This window comes from Anolis sagrei, chromosome 4 (assembly GCF_037176765.1).
Source record: "Anolis sagrei isolate rAnoSag1 chromosome 4, rAnoSag1.mat, whole genome shotgun sequence".
Lineage (NCBI taxonomy): Eukaryota > Metazoa > Chordata > Lepidosauria > Squamata > Dactyloidae > Anolis > Anolis sagrei.
In genome coordinates this window covers 50,884,743-50,899,408 of record NC_090024.1, presented here as the reverse complement: position 1 = coordinate 50,899,408, position 14,666 = coordinate 50,884,743, and positions in this window count along the sequence as shown.

The window sequence follows — 14,666 nt, the reverse complement described above, 5'->3', positions numbered from 1 at the left end:
GCCTGTAAGGGTGCGTTTTCAAATCTGACAGCTCAGTTAGCGTCTGGTGTTTGAAGAGTTGAGTCAGGGTTTGTCTGGAGTTTTTAGGAATTATAGTCAGAGGGAAGTCTGATAGTTTCTGAGGGAGTGAAGAGTCGTTTTTGGAACTAAGCATTGAACTGTTTTTTAAAGTAACCATAGGCATCTACTCATTATCGCAACCGTTAAGCTTAAGTGCCTGTATTGTTGAAGTTCTCACAAATAAACAACTTTGTTCTTTGTTAAACAACAACTGACTCAAGAGTGCCTCTATGTGAAATAGTTCCATAGCAGTAAGGGAAACAGAATTTTAAGATTGGTGGCAGCGTTTACTTAAAAGAAACTCAGTGTTATTTTACCTCAAAGTTCAGAGCTCTGAGTGTGAATCTAGCACAATACAGCTTACTTAAAATCTCTTGCCAAAACAGAAACTATAAATTACTTTTAGGTGTGGTGGTAGCTAGTGATCACAGAACATTAACTAAGAAAATAATGTGTTTGTGGAAAAATCTCAACAGCTTCCAAACACTTAGTTGAATTTATATACTAATCCTTAACAATTGGTGATACAGTAGTGGGATGAATAAAGGCCTCCTGCCAGAAAGTCATTTGAGTTTGGAGTCGAAGTTAATTAATCAATCTTTATTTGATTAAACGATGTGGTTGTCTTTTACATTTTTGGTGGTACAGCATTGGAATTGTTATAATAAAATTCCCCATTTGTTTCACACCAGATTTTTTGTTCTTCCCAGATTATATGACAGTGGAGACACATATAATCTATTTCAAAGCAGATAACCTGGGATCAGATCCTGGGATACAGGACAGTGTAGAAGGGGTCTCAGATGGACCTTAATGACACATTCACTCTGAATTCTTGCCAAACATTTGGATTTTGATTTGGAGTAAACTGTAAGGTTAACAACAGCTAAAATGCCAGCCCTACTTTTATGCATTATGAGGTGGCACCTCAACTTCCTGATGTTGGGAAATTGTGGCAAATTTCTTTTCTGCTGTATTCTCAAGAAGTTCCTTTTCCTAGGACTGCTAAAGCAAACCATTTGAAAGACAATGAGCCACATCTTTGAGAAATCCCTCTGGGAGAAGTCCAATCCTGAAATACATAATTGTTCAGTAACTCTCCATTTAGTATATCAACTATGCCAAGGGCACAGACTGAACCAGAGAGAAGAGAAAGGACTGCACAAAGTGCAGAAAATTTAATTATGCAAACATGCCCCAAAGGCAAGTTTAAACCTAATGGGCCTATAGAACGAGGAAATTTGCAGTGTAGACACATCATCCATATTAGCTTACATGACAGATTCCTTAATCTTGTTCTTAATACTTTACATTGTATAGCTTCTAAAACAGCTGTTAATTTATGAGTCAGTATAATTGAGCATTATATTTTCACATTTTGGTCTAAATATACATGGTATTCCTACTAATTTTTATAGTACAATGCTGCTTGGATACAATGTTGGCCTTATCACATGGGGGAACTCACCCCCCCCCCCAAGCACTATTTCACCAGCCTCCGTGGTGGAACAGCAGGGATGAGAGGTGACTCTGTCACACAGGGAAATCATCGACGAAGCGGTGTGGATTCATGCTGACTCCCGTGTTACAAGGGAAGTGCTGTATGATGCTTCCACTCCAGTTTTGGATGGACTTCCAGCAGAAGTCCAAGGACATTGTATGAGGGGCAGCATGCTCATCCATTGTTGGACTGGCAGGGAAGCATCCTAGGATGCTAAAAAAGCCCCATGTGATGAGATCATATGTCACCATTTGTAAGTTGAAAATCCTTGTAGAAAGAGATCTCATGATATACAAGTTGTGCTTAACTGAATGCTATCTCTGCACATACCTTCATGATGGAGTAAGCACTGATGTATCTTGTAGTTTAAAATATGATGAGACAAAGTGAAATTTTGGCTAAGAATAGATTTACCTCTATACAGCCTAGACTGGTCCTCCATGATGCTATATTTCAACCAAGTCCTCTAGAAGACAGGTTGGTTTTAGGATTGATTATAGGAAGCTACGTTCACCTGTTTTGCATGGGCAGACTTATGTCAAACAGGACAGGCATACTCAGCAGTTGAGTAAGACAAGGCCAGGGCTGATGTTCTTATTAATTTTGGGTCTGCACCCCATGTGCTCCCAGTAAGTTTTCACAGGATACTATTGTGTGCAGCTATTTTGTGCTTGGTGTTCAAGCAGTGTTTCCTATATGCTAGTGTTCAATCTAAGATATTTAGGATGGAAACAATGTTCAAGCTCTTGACCTTCCCAGGTGACTTTCAATTTCCTGTTGGCTTCATGGCTGCGTAAACTGGATTTCAATTGTTTCAAAGTCTTTTGCTTGTGTTGTTAAGCCAAGATCATCAGCATATATAAAGCTCTTTGTGAGTGGGGTTTGTGGCTGATCGTTAGTAAAGATATTAAACAAGGTCGGTGCAAGAATGCTGCCTTGGGATAAGTCATTCTTTTGCCTCCTCCATCTACTTTTCCTGTCTTCTATGTTCTATGATAAATGAGGGGGACATGGGATGATCAGCTGTGGCATAGTTTCACATGCTACAACTATTCTATGTTGAGCCTGACTGGATTCTGGACATTGGTGGATGGATGAATGATGCTCAGAGATTGTAGTAGTAGGTTAACACATTTAGGTGATCTCTGATCAGCTAACAAAATCTAATTGGGCCAAGCTCAGAATTACAATACAGCAAAGTAAAATACAACAAATCTAATTGAATTGCATTTACATTAGTAATGGAAATGAATTCCTAGGTTTGTGGTAAATTAACATTTATATTTATTATTATTTATACCTGCATTTAAGGCCTTCCCAGAACAAAGCAGGGAATGCCAGTCATGATTATTACAGATTACTTGCTTTCGTGCATAGATCCTTGCAAAAGTTTCAGGATTAAGAGCTTCAAAAATCAGTTTCATAGGACAGATGAGGATCTTCTTTGTGGGCACTTCTTAGAAAATAGGAAGAGAACCTGGATGCAAAGAGGATCACCTCCTTCTACTAACCTTACTACTTTTATGTTTAAAATCATTTAACCTTGGAAATTACTTATGCTGTTCTAAAATAAGTACTGCCTCACACTTATGTAATACATTATTTAATTCTAAAATTGTGCTAATGTTGAAATTCCAAATTAAGTCAATTTAAAAATAAAGTTTTTTTATTAGAAAAACATTCCATCTTAATTAGCTTTAGCTAGTTAGTTCCTAACTAACTAGCTAACTAACTAGAGTTAGTTCCTAACTCTAATGAAGCTTGTAGTTCAAGCCACAATTAGTCTTAAAAATTGAAAGGTTTTGCTAGAACTGATGCCCATCAATCAATTTTCTAATTTTTCCAGCCCTCTGTAGCTTGTCTTCAACCTGATGAGTTGGTGTCTCTGTCCTGGCCTTTCTGAGTTAGCATACACTCAACAGGCACAGATCCTCTTTTACAGTCCCAGTTAACAACAACAGTATCTCAAACAGAATCGTAAATTGTTCCCCTTTTTGAAAGACTTAAACATACAATATATGCACTGCAGTCTTTAAACATTGGTTTGAATCCCTTTGCCACAGGTAATGACAAGCAGCTTTTCGGCTACAGTAGGAGGAATGTCTATTTGTCCCAACTTTATCAGATAAAATGTAATAGAAGGACTGCCATATGCCAAGTCGAAATATTTTGTTTTGTATGTAATAGACTCAGTACCCTGGAAACCAATTAATAATAATAATAATAATAATAATAATAATAATACCCCACCACCATCTCCCCAAAGGGGATTCAGGGCGACTAATATGAGGCCAAGCCCAGAATTACAATACAGCAAAGTAAAATACAACGAATAAGTAATAAACATCAAAGTAAAATACAAAAAATAGCAAAATGTACAATAAACAAATGCAAAAAAATAAAATGGTGGAGGAATAAAAGCACAATGGATGGACCAAATGCACAGAAATAAAATAGATAAAACCCTGGGTGAGATAAGTAAATGGAGTAGTGTGTGTCTGAGGGGAGAAATCAGAAGGGATGAAACAATCGGGTTGACCTTCACTAAGCGGTGAGAGAAAGTGCATCAGGAGGACAGACCTGTATTGGGACACACATGGTATGGGGGTATGTGTTCATTCCACTATGGACTAATGCCTGCTCCCAGAAGAAAAGAAAAAAATAGATCAAAAAGTTCTACTCCCAACCTTATTTCATTTTAATGCATACACTTGTAATGTACATGAATTACATGCAGACTAAAGATATTCATGCCCTGGTGATCAGGCATGCCCAAAACAGTAGCTGGACACAACTACTTCTCTGAATATGCCACATGTTCAGGACAAAGCTGCAGATACCATTTCCCAGCGCAGTGATCTGTAGCAATGTCAGCTAGATTTTGCCAGGTTGAAAAGGTGGGGTTTGGGCAAACAAGTTTGATCTTTACAGTAAATGTGAACCTCTAGCATCTACAAGAGCATACATACATAGCTGGATACCATAACTGCTGTATGCAATGCCAACCCCAGGTCTCTTGGCATGTTAAATTTAGTAAAGTTAAATTTAGTGAAGTATACTTTGATATTCTCACCTGAACAAAGCTGAAAAGCAGAAAAATATCCAAATGATCATTTCTCAGATACACTATCAGTTCTTGGGAAACAATATTCGTACTTAAACAACAGATGGTGCTTTTACAAATACAAAAATCTTTGTCTCAAGGGGTTGGCAAACTAACAAATGATGCAGAGGAGGCAGATCGTTGTTATGTGTATAAGAAGACAGAGAAGAAAGAGATGCAGCCAGCCATCCATAGCCTGGCTCTTTTAATACCTCATAGAGCAACAAAGAAAGAAAAGTCTCAGTAATGCAAGGAAATGTTTTCAGACCTTCATGTAGTTTTTGTTGCTAAGGGAACACATTTTCTTTCCTATATAGATTTACAATGCCTTTGGGAAATCTGACTGTCATGTAATTCACAGGGGGAAAGGACATACAAGATTTTTTTAAAAAACTTTTTATTTTGAATGGGTGAGATGTATCAAATCTGTTGATGTGACATTCATATAATTAGATGCAGTGCATTGCAAATGCTGCATACAGGGTTTAAAGTTCAGTTGCAAAGGGATCTGTCATGTAGGCTGTAAATTACGACACTACAGTAATGGGTAACTACTACTCTTTCCAGCTAGCCTTTTATTTTGTAATAAATCATGGTCTTACAGTTCTTATTCCCCCAAAAGCAGAAAAATATCCAAAGTTTATCAGGACATAAATGATCAGAACTCGCAAAATATCTGGAGTACCTACTCAAATCTTGAGAGGCAGGAGTTAAATAAAATCTTCCAAATAGGTGATAAATATAAGGTTTATTGTAAGGGAAAATGACTATAGGGTACTAACTACACTCCACCCTTGGTGTGAACATTCAGCAGAAGTGTGAACAGACGCCATACATATAGAAATATGCATTCTCAAGCCTTCCCTGGCAGTGTGCATGTATGTATGTGTGTGTGTGTGTACATATGTAGAGGGGGGAGGGAGAAAGAGAGACAGAGGCTGGATCTACATTTCCATTTCCATATAAAATCCAGATTATCTGCTTATAACTCCATTATATGGCAGTATAGACTCATATAATCAGGTTCATAGCAGATAATATGGATTACCCACTTTGATAATCTGGACTACATGGCAGTGTAGACCTAGCCAGAGATAGAGAGAGAGACAAAAAGATAGAGATAAAGATACATACACAGCTTGAAAAAGTTACATTTTTGGGTGAAAACTCATCCAAAATTACTGGTTGACACATTAAAGAAATTGTAACCCAAAAACTAACTTATCGATTCTCTGGCTAATAGTTTAAATGCACTCTGTGTGTGTGTGTGTGAGTGAGTCAGGAGTGACTTGAGAAACTGCAAGTCATTTCTGGTGTGAGAGAACTGGCCATCTGCAAGGACGTTGCCCAGGGGATGCCCGGATGTTTAATATTTTACCACCTTTCTCTCATGTCCCCGCATGGGGAGCTGGAACTGACAGAGGGAGCTCAATCTGCTCCCCCCCCCCCCCAGATTTTTGTCGGTCAGCAAGCCTGCTGGCACAAGGGTTTTACCGAGGGCCCCACCATTTATGATGAAGTTACTCCAGTTCTCAAAAGCAGATATCCGCTTCATTTTTGTTAGTTAAACAAGCATAAATACTTGAATACTGAAGTTCTCCCTTTGATAGCTGCTTCTTCAAGGATTACATCAAGGCCCCTTCTACACTGCCAAATAATCCAGATTATCAAAGCACATAATTCACATTATCTGTTTTGAACATAATTATATGAGTCTATGGAGCCCCCGGTGGCGCAGTGGGTAAAAGCACTGAGCTGCTGAGCTTGCTGATCGAAAGGTTGCAGGTTCGATTCCGGGGAGCGGCGTGAGCTTCCGCTGTCAGCCCTAGCTTCTGCCAACCTAGCAGTTCGAAAACATGCAAATGTGAGTAGATCAATAGGTACCCCTCCGGCGGGAAGGTAACGGCGCTCCATGCAGTCATGCCGGCCACATGACCTTGGAAGTGTCTACGGACAACGCTGGCTCTTTGGCTTAGAAATGGAGATGAGCACCACACCCCAGAGTCAGACATGACTGGACTTAATGTCAGGGGACTACCTTTACCTTTTTATATGAGTCTATACTGACATATAATCCAGTTCAAAACAGATAATCTACATTTTCTATGGCAGTCTATATGGGGCCCAAGAGCAGTGCCCCTTTTAAACTTCAAGATGAGAACTCCTTCTATTGAAAGAAGGAAATGAGAGGAAAAGGGTATCTAAGGTATTGAGTGAGAGCAGAGCTGGCCCAAGACATTTTTCTATCTGAAGAAAACATAAAGTTGATATCTCCTTTTCATACAGAAATAAACTGAGTTCAACCTTATTTTAATAGGAGATGTCTTCTGTCACAATGGAAGGGAACATGTAATCTTAAATAATGTAGTACAACTACACACTGCACACAGCTTCAAAGAAGATGAATATTGACCAAACTGGAAGGAAAGGAGGAACAACTAAGACTTATTCCTCATACACACTTCAGCTTTTGCTTTTCATCTCTTTTAATTGTATTCACCAGTTGTTAGGATATTTCCACTGAATTTAGCATTGGTTTTTCTGGAACTGGTTACAGTGCTTCATTTGTTTTACTGTACGTACAACATTGTTAAATAAATTTGGAGAAGCTTTTGAAACACTGGTGTATGGTTTCTGATGTTTTTAATACACTTACTGAATTATTGTTAACTAGAGTGAATGTTATTGTGTATGAAAATGTTATTGAACATTACCCCAAAAATGCACAGATGAGCCTAGAAAACAATGTTAAGAATAGATTTATCTGTAGCAATATAAGGCCTTCCTTTTCTTTCTTTGCTTGTTTAAAATATTTATACTCTGCTTTCTGTTGTGGGATTTCAAGGCAGCATACAGATAAATCAATAAACTAAAAAAGGGCATTGCTCCTTGTACTCTTGATTTTAACTTTCCATCCTGCCTGTCTGTCTCCTAGTGCAGGACCCAAGGCATGAATTCAACATCGATTAAGACTGACAGCTGTTGCACTGAAGAACAGCAAAAATAAAATAAATAAGCAATTATATTAAAAAGCAAACACACGTTAAAGCATTTCAAAGCATAACAAGAACGTGGGGAAAGAGCAATTTACACACAGTCTTTAGAAAAGACCCTTTTACAACAGCCCATTGTGACCAAAAAACATGTCTACACTAAAAAGGTCTGTGCTTGATGGTAGGAGAACATAATAGCCTCCCATGGAAGGTAATTCCACAGACTGAGACAGCCAATAAGGAAGTCCACTCCTATGCCATCTATAAATATGCCTATGAAGATGGTTGAGATGAAAGGAAGTCTCAAAACCCATGCAGACTCAGATCAAATATTCTCAATGAAGAAGCTTTGACTTATGCATTACTCAGATAAGGGTCTTGCAGTGTATCAACAAGGGTGAAAAATGCAAAGATGACTTAAAATTATTTGGAAAAGTTTATCCCTTACTGTAGCTCTTGTTAACAGCTAACATTTTCCTTATAATTTTCATATCAGCCACCTTACTTTTTTTCACTGATAGAGGACAATCCTGTGGCCAAGATGGCCAAAGCTACTCTGACACTAAGCCAACACTTACTTACTTGGGTGATCTCTCATTGTCCGAGTAAGATGGTCCTCCAAGTTTGATGTCCTGACGGTGGGTACGTAACAGTGGAGCCCTATTCTTGACCAGTGTGAGGGCATCAGTTTCCAGGTGGAAGGCAGTCCCGGTCAGGGTTGGCTTGATGCACCATCCTCTTGGCACGTTTCTCTTTGTATCTCTTTTGCCCTCTATTCGTGCCTCTTCGAATTCTACAGCACTGCTGGTCATGGCTGATCTCCAGCTAGAGCGCTCAAGGGCCAGGGCTTCCCAGTTCTCAGTGTCTATGCCACAGTTTTTAAGGTTGGCTTTGAGCCCATCTTTAAATCTCTTTTCTTGTCCTCCAACATTCCATTTTCCATTCTTGAGTTCAGAGTAGAGCAACTGCTTTGAGAGACGTTAACCAACAGAAGTGGTGCTGAATCCAAATCCATCTCGGATTAGGAAGTTGGAAATGATTTAGAATCTGTCTGATTTCTCTCCACTATCATTGTGGCTACCTTTATGGGTTGAAACAGACTTGGGTCTAGTACAGTGGTTCCCAAACTTATTTGGTCTACCTACTGAAATCATTTTTCCTTAATCTTCTCTCCTTTCTTTTATGCTTTTACTGCCCCCTTACAGTTATTCATCGCCCCCAAATGCACCTGTGGCCATTACCGCTCCCCTCCGCCCCCGCCGATCACTGCAGTGCCGACCAGGGGGCGGTAATGCCCACTTTGGGAATCACTGGTCTAGTATAACTTGATTCCTCCTTTGCCCATTTTCCTTCTCTGTCACCTTAGCTTCTGATGTCTTAACATACCCAGCAGAGCAGTTCTATAAGAAGACTGCTCTTTCAACAAATCTCCAAGATCATTGGTACAAGAGGCTACTGACAAAAGAAGAGGCCTGTGTCTATTTTTAACCACTACAGTTGGAGTTTATTGCAGTTAAGATTATGTTGTTTGTTAAAAGCCAATAATCTGTGCCCATGAATTTATTGGATGGAATGGAAATATCTATAATATGATCATAATATAATATAATGATATTTTTTCTCAGCAATCATACTTTTTTCAGGCATGAAATTAAATGGGCACAAAGGTAACTGATCTGTTTCAATCAAGGTAACCTAATGAATTTGTTGCTTATCTGACAATTCCCACATCGAGTCCCCTTCGGGGTGAGAAGGGTGGGGTATAAATATAGTAAATCAATAAATAAAATCATTTGTAGCTCCTCCAGAAATGTATGAGTGAGACCAACTGCAAAATGTTGTAGCATGGAGTAGTCCATCCAGAATTCCTTCCAGCCAGCCAGCCAGCCAGCCAGTCAACCAACCATTCCTTTGTTCCATTTATGAGTGTTGGCTCCTAGGTGAGTTGCGTCATTCAATGTAGATCTTAAGTGGGTTATTCAAAGTGCTGATCCCTGTTTTCCAAACAAGATCAGCACTTTGAGTAGCTTCTTTAAAGGTCAAGTTAAATTCCTGAGTGGATTCCCTATTCCGCAAGCTTTAAAACCACCAGCCACCCTCTTCCAGACAATCCATTCATTGGCCATGCTTGTTAATGGGTTGTGGATGTTGTCATCCAAACAATAATGTTTCCATACACTGCATTTGGCTTATGTACATGCTATTGTATGGAGGGCAATCTGAGGTAAAAACCTAAGTATGGTACAGTTTTGCTGTGTCTAGAGAACTTATCTATTTTAATAACCATTTGCTCTTGTCAAGTATATTGGGAGCTGTTGTTTTATCACCCAATGACAGTTTTCAGTATTTTGCATAGCATTTGAAACCATGATATAGTGGAGTGTAAAGTCAATATGGGGTTGTAGAGTATGGTAGTTAGCCCTCTATTTATAGTCAAAGCTGAGATCAGATAGATTTATAGCTCTTAATGTTGAAAATGAAGCTATATATAATGCAAGTTAAAGCACTAAATCCCTACTGAAAGAACATTTAGCTTGAAAATAATGTGGATTATGTTCAGCTGTGCAGTTCTGAATTATTAATTTAAAATACATGGCTAAGCTGATCACCTTCACAGAAGGGCATGTCCAGAAGTGTGGTAAGTAAAAACACATTGGGAAATTGATCAACAGTGATTTAATAGAGCATGCCATTTCAGCAAGAGGGCAAAAATGGCAAAATGCATTTCAGCAAGATGTCAGTTGGCATTCTATATAGCCAGTGCAGATATGTAACTTAGGGTTATATATTCATAGTTGCTCTGTGTCCAGCAAGACCATGTAATCTCATTGTAAGACAATTTAAATGCTCATTAAGACAGCAGCTACAGCGAGCAAAGGAGATCCATTCAGTTGCCATTTGGGGTCCAAGGATGTTTCCAGCCCCCTCCAACTAATGAACAAGATTGTAAAAATAGAAGCAGGACTCCTGTTGCAATTCCTGGTCACAGCCACACTCCCTGGTAGAAGGAGAAAGGAAACATCCTCCTTGCACCTCAATATGCGAATGAAGAGAATTCCTGTCCAATGTGCAAATATAGAGGCAAGATATAAAACCATTGTAATGACTCTTGAAGTATGAGCAATGTAGAAAATTGCCTGTATAATTCAAAGCTCTGGATGTGTCCCAACATGGATTTTCCTTTGCCAATAAATGGGGTTTTTAATTAATTCTGCAATCAAAAGAGAATTAGAAATAGGGAAAAGTATTAGCACAAGGAGCAAAAATATAGGACTGCACTTTCCTTCATCAATCTTTTTTTCCAGTATTTTTTTTATTTATTAAGAATAGTACAGAAAAAGAAAAAGTTTAGAGTTCCATGTAAAGTGTGGGAACAATTGTAAAAAAGAGAAGTAGAAAAAAAGAAAAGGAGTGGATGGAGAGAGTAGCACACTAAAGAGTCCAAATATGGATTTGAAAACCCCCCAAAAAGCAACAAAAAAAAGGGGGGGGTAGATAAATAAAAATAAAATGGTGACTTCCATCTAGTCCTTTGAGGTTTCGAATGTGTTCCGACTGTGATCTTCCGAGTAGTAACTAATATTGATATAAGAAGATATATATATATATATATATATATATATATATATACACAATATGATATGAGGGTTGAGACATTGGACCTCCTTGTGTCCATACTTAATATGTTGTTTTTTATTTGGTTTTTTTTTCCTTTTTCTCTTTTCTTTATTTTTCCACCTGTGACCAGTTTGTTTGTTTAATAGGGTTCCCAGAGTTTCTCTTTAATAAGAAGGTTAACTTGTCTATGTCTTTTATTTAATTTATTTTCTGTAACTACTGATCTATATTCAGTATTTCCCTCTGTTTCCAAAGTTTCACATATATAATCCTAGCTGCTGTCAACAAATGCATAAAGATAATGTCTTCATTTAAGTCCAATTTTATATCTCCGTCAGTTATTCCTAGTAGGTAGTATTCAGGTTTTTTGGGGAATTGTTTTTTAAAGATTTGTTGGCACTCATTATGGATCTGCTTCCTTGCAAGTCCACCATAGATGATAAAAGCTCCCTTCATGGTCATTACATTTCCAACAGTTCTTAGAAGTATTTTTATACATCAAACTTATTTTTTTTTTTGGTGTAATGTACCACCTATGGAACATTTTAAGCCAGTTTTCCTTTAAGTCAGCTGAGTATGTACAGTTTAATTTTTTATTCCATATTAATTCCCAATCTGCTAGCGGTATCGGTCTTTTTAGGTTCTCCGCCCATTTCAACATACAATTTTTAATTACCTCCCCTGTGGACCACTCTAGCAGTTTATCATATATTTTTGTTATACATTTTTTCCACTTTTAAAATTTTGTTCCAAAATTCTTCCTTCCTATTAAAACCCAATTTCTTGTCCTGATTATAATGTTCTTTAATTTGCAGATAATCTAACCAGGTAATGTTTGTAAAGTTTTGTTTTAATTCTTCATGAGATTTCAGTTGTTAAGTCTTTTTTCAAGAGGTTTTGGCAAGTTGGCCAGTTTGCCCAGCCCAAAAGTCTTCTTTGGTTTGGGGAAAGCCATAATGGTGTTTTAGAGTAAAAATATTTTTATATCTGTCCCATGTCCTTCATCAATCTTGAGGTTGTGTTTTTACTTATGCCCCTCCCACAAATTAAGTTTTTTCTAGCAGTATTCTTCCTCTCTCAATTGCTATTTCTATGTTTCTGTCTCTCTTTCAAAATAAGTACTTTGTTGAGTAATTGCATATTTGGCCAATATTTATTCAGGAACAACGGTCATCTTTTGATAGAATCTTCCTATTTCAGAAACTGCAACATTCTAGACATGTCTTTGTTTTCTGCAAAGTTCACATTCATCACTACCCTTTTGTTGTAGCTTTTATCATAATCATGAAAGGCCATTTCCATTTTATCTGAGACACTTTAAAAAGAGCAGGTTCAGCTAAACTGAAGTTTATTTTCTACAATAGTACCAAATGTTTTGAATAGCTATGCTCCAATAACCATTATGTCCTTTAGAAAACTAGGTGAAGAAGCAACTGGCATTTCTCTGAAAATCTCCTTGGTGATTAATATGAAAATTCTTTTGCTCAACACAGCTTGACCGATGGCAATATTATTCATGTCTAGAATGCCTGACTTTCTGTCTGTTAGTCCTGTCATTTCTGTCTTCAGTTAGGATTTATCTCAGTGGTTCTCAACCTGGGGTCCCCAGATGTTTTTGGCCTTGAACTCCCAGAAGTCCTAACAGCTGGTAAACTGGCTGGGATTTCTGGGAGTTGTATGCCAAAAACATCTGGGGACCCCAGGTTGAGAACCACTGAGTTATCTATTGATCACTATAACATTTCTAAGCTAAATTTCCAAATTATTCCAAAATGCAAGTGCCACATTTTGGGTTTTTACCACCCAGTGTACCACTGAAAACTTAAATGAGGCAGTGATCATGTTACTTAAGGTAAAAAGATTTTCAAATATTTAAATCACTGACCAAAGGATCTTCTTGTGCATTAGAAAACCCCAATAAAAAATAGCATATAGGTGAAATTCTTCAACATCAAGAATTCTGTGTAAAATTTTCTGCCCAGGAAACTTGGGATTTTTGTACAGCAAAGTGGGGGAGAAAGATCTGTAGAGAAAACTAGTCCCTATGCAGAAAATCATATCTATTTATGCAAAATTAAGCTTTCTGTGCAATGAAGATTTTTTTAATGCAAAAGGTGTGTGTGTGTGTAGTGGGGAGTGATGATCAGAATAAGTTCCAACTGTGAATCTGGTTTGGAGCTATGTATGTAACATGTATATGAAACTACCTAGGACCCTTCTACACTTAGCTAAAACCCTGGAACAAGCAGGTTAAAATAAACCTTTTCCTCCTGGGTTTCCATTCACACCCGCTTCCATAACTCAAGGCTTCCCCCCAGGAGGTGGCTAGATGCCATCCTGCCCCCACCAAAAAACCTCCCCGCCAAAAAAAAAATCACTCATTTCCAAGCATCAGGAGGACTGTGCAGAGGAGCCTGTGCTGCCTTCAGCCCCTCTGCTAAGGATTTTTGGTGGGAGAGAAGCTGGGGGGAGGGGGAAGGGATGGGCATTTTCCCACCCCTTCAGGCTCCAGGAGCCCGAGGAATTGGGATGGATGTAGGGATTGACTTCTGGGATTGCAGAATGCAGGGCTGTCAATCCCCACAGGTTCCGTACCTGAAAAGATCCTTACCTAAACTTAAGGTCCAGTTTTCTAGGTGTTTAATTAATGTGGAGTAAACTGGGAAGCCCCAATTTTCTCTGCATTCATTCTCTTTTGTTTGGTGCCTCAGGTAAAAGCAAGTCAGGTCCTGTGTTTGGGAACTGTCTGGAAGGGCCCTTAGAGAGATTGCCTGGAGTTCTAAGGTTTGGTTGTTTGATGCCATCATTATGCAAATGACACCCAACTCTATTACTCTTTTCAACTCCAAGCGAACCATCTAGGGACCTCATCAAATTTGCCACCAGAATAATCATGGATCATGGTAAATTCTGCAGTACTTGGCACATCACCCAGCTTCCCCATTACCTCATCCCATGGGGGAAGCATCTGCCACCTGGTTTCCCTTTGCTGATCTCTATGCAACATGGAAAGCCTCCCATGTTGCTGCCATGATGGCATAAGCCAGTTCCACTTTGGTTTTCAACAGAGTAGCACTGGAAGTAGATGAATATCATGGGATGGGAGCTGGCAGGCTCCATGGCAAAACTAAAGGGGAACCAGCATACGCTGATGAATTTTACCCTTGTGATGAGGTTGTTGGTCTTAATCCATTGTCTGTCATCAGCCATTTCAATCTCAAATCAGTACCTGTCACCAATAAGAACAACAACAATAACAACAACAACTTTATTTATATCCTGCCCCCTCTCCCCAAAAATACTCAAGGTGGCTTACAACAGAAAAAGCACAATATAGATAATGATAAACAATAACGCTATGTAACACAATTTTGTTCATGTATTATAAATG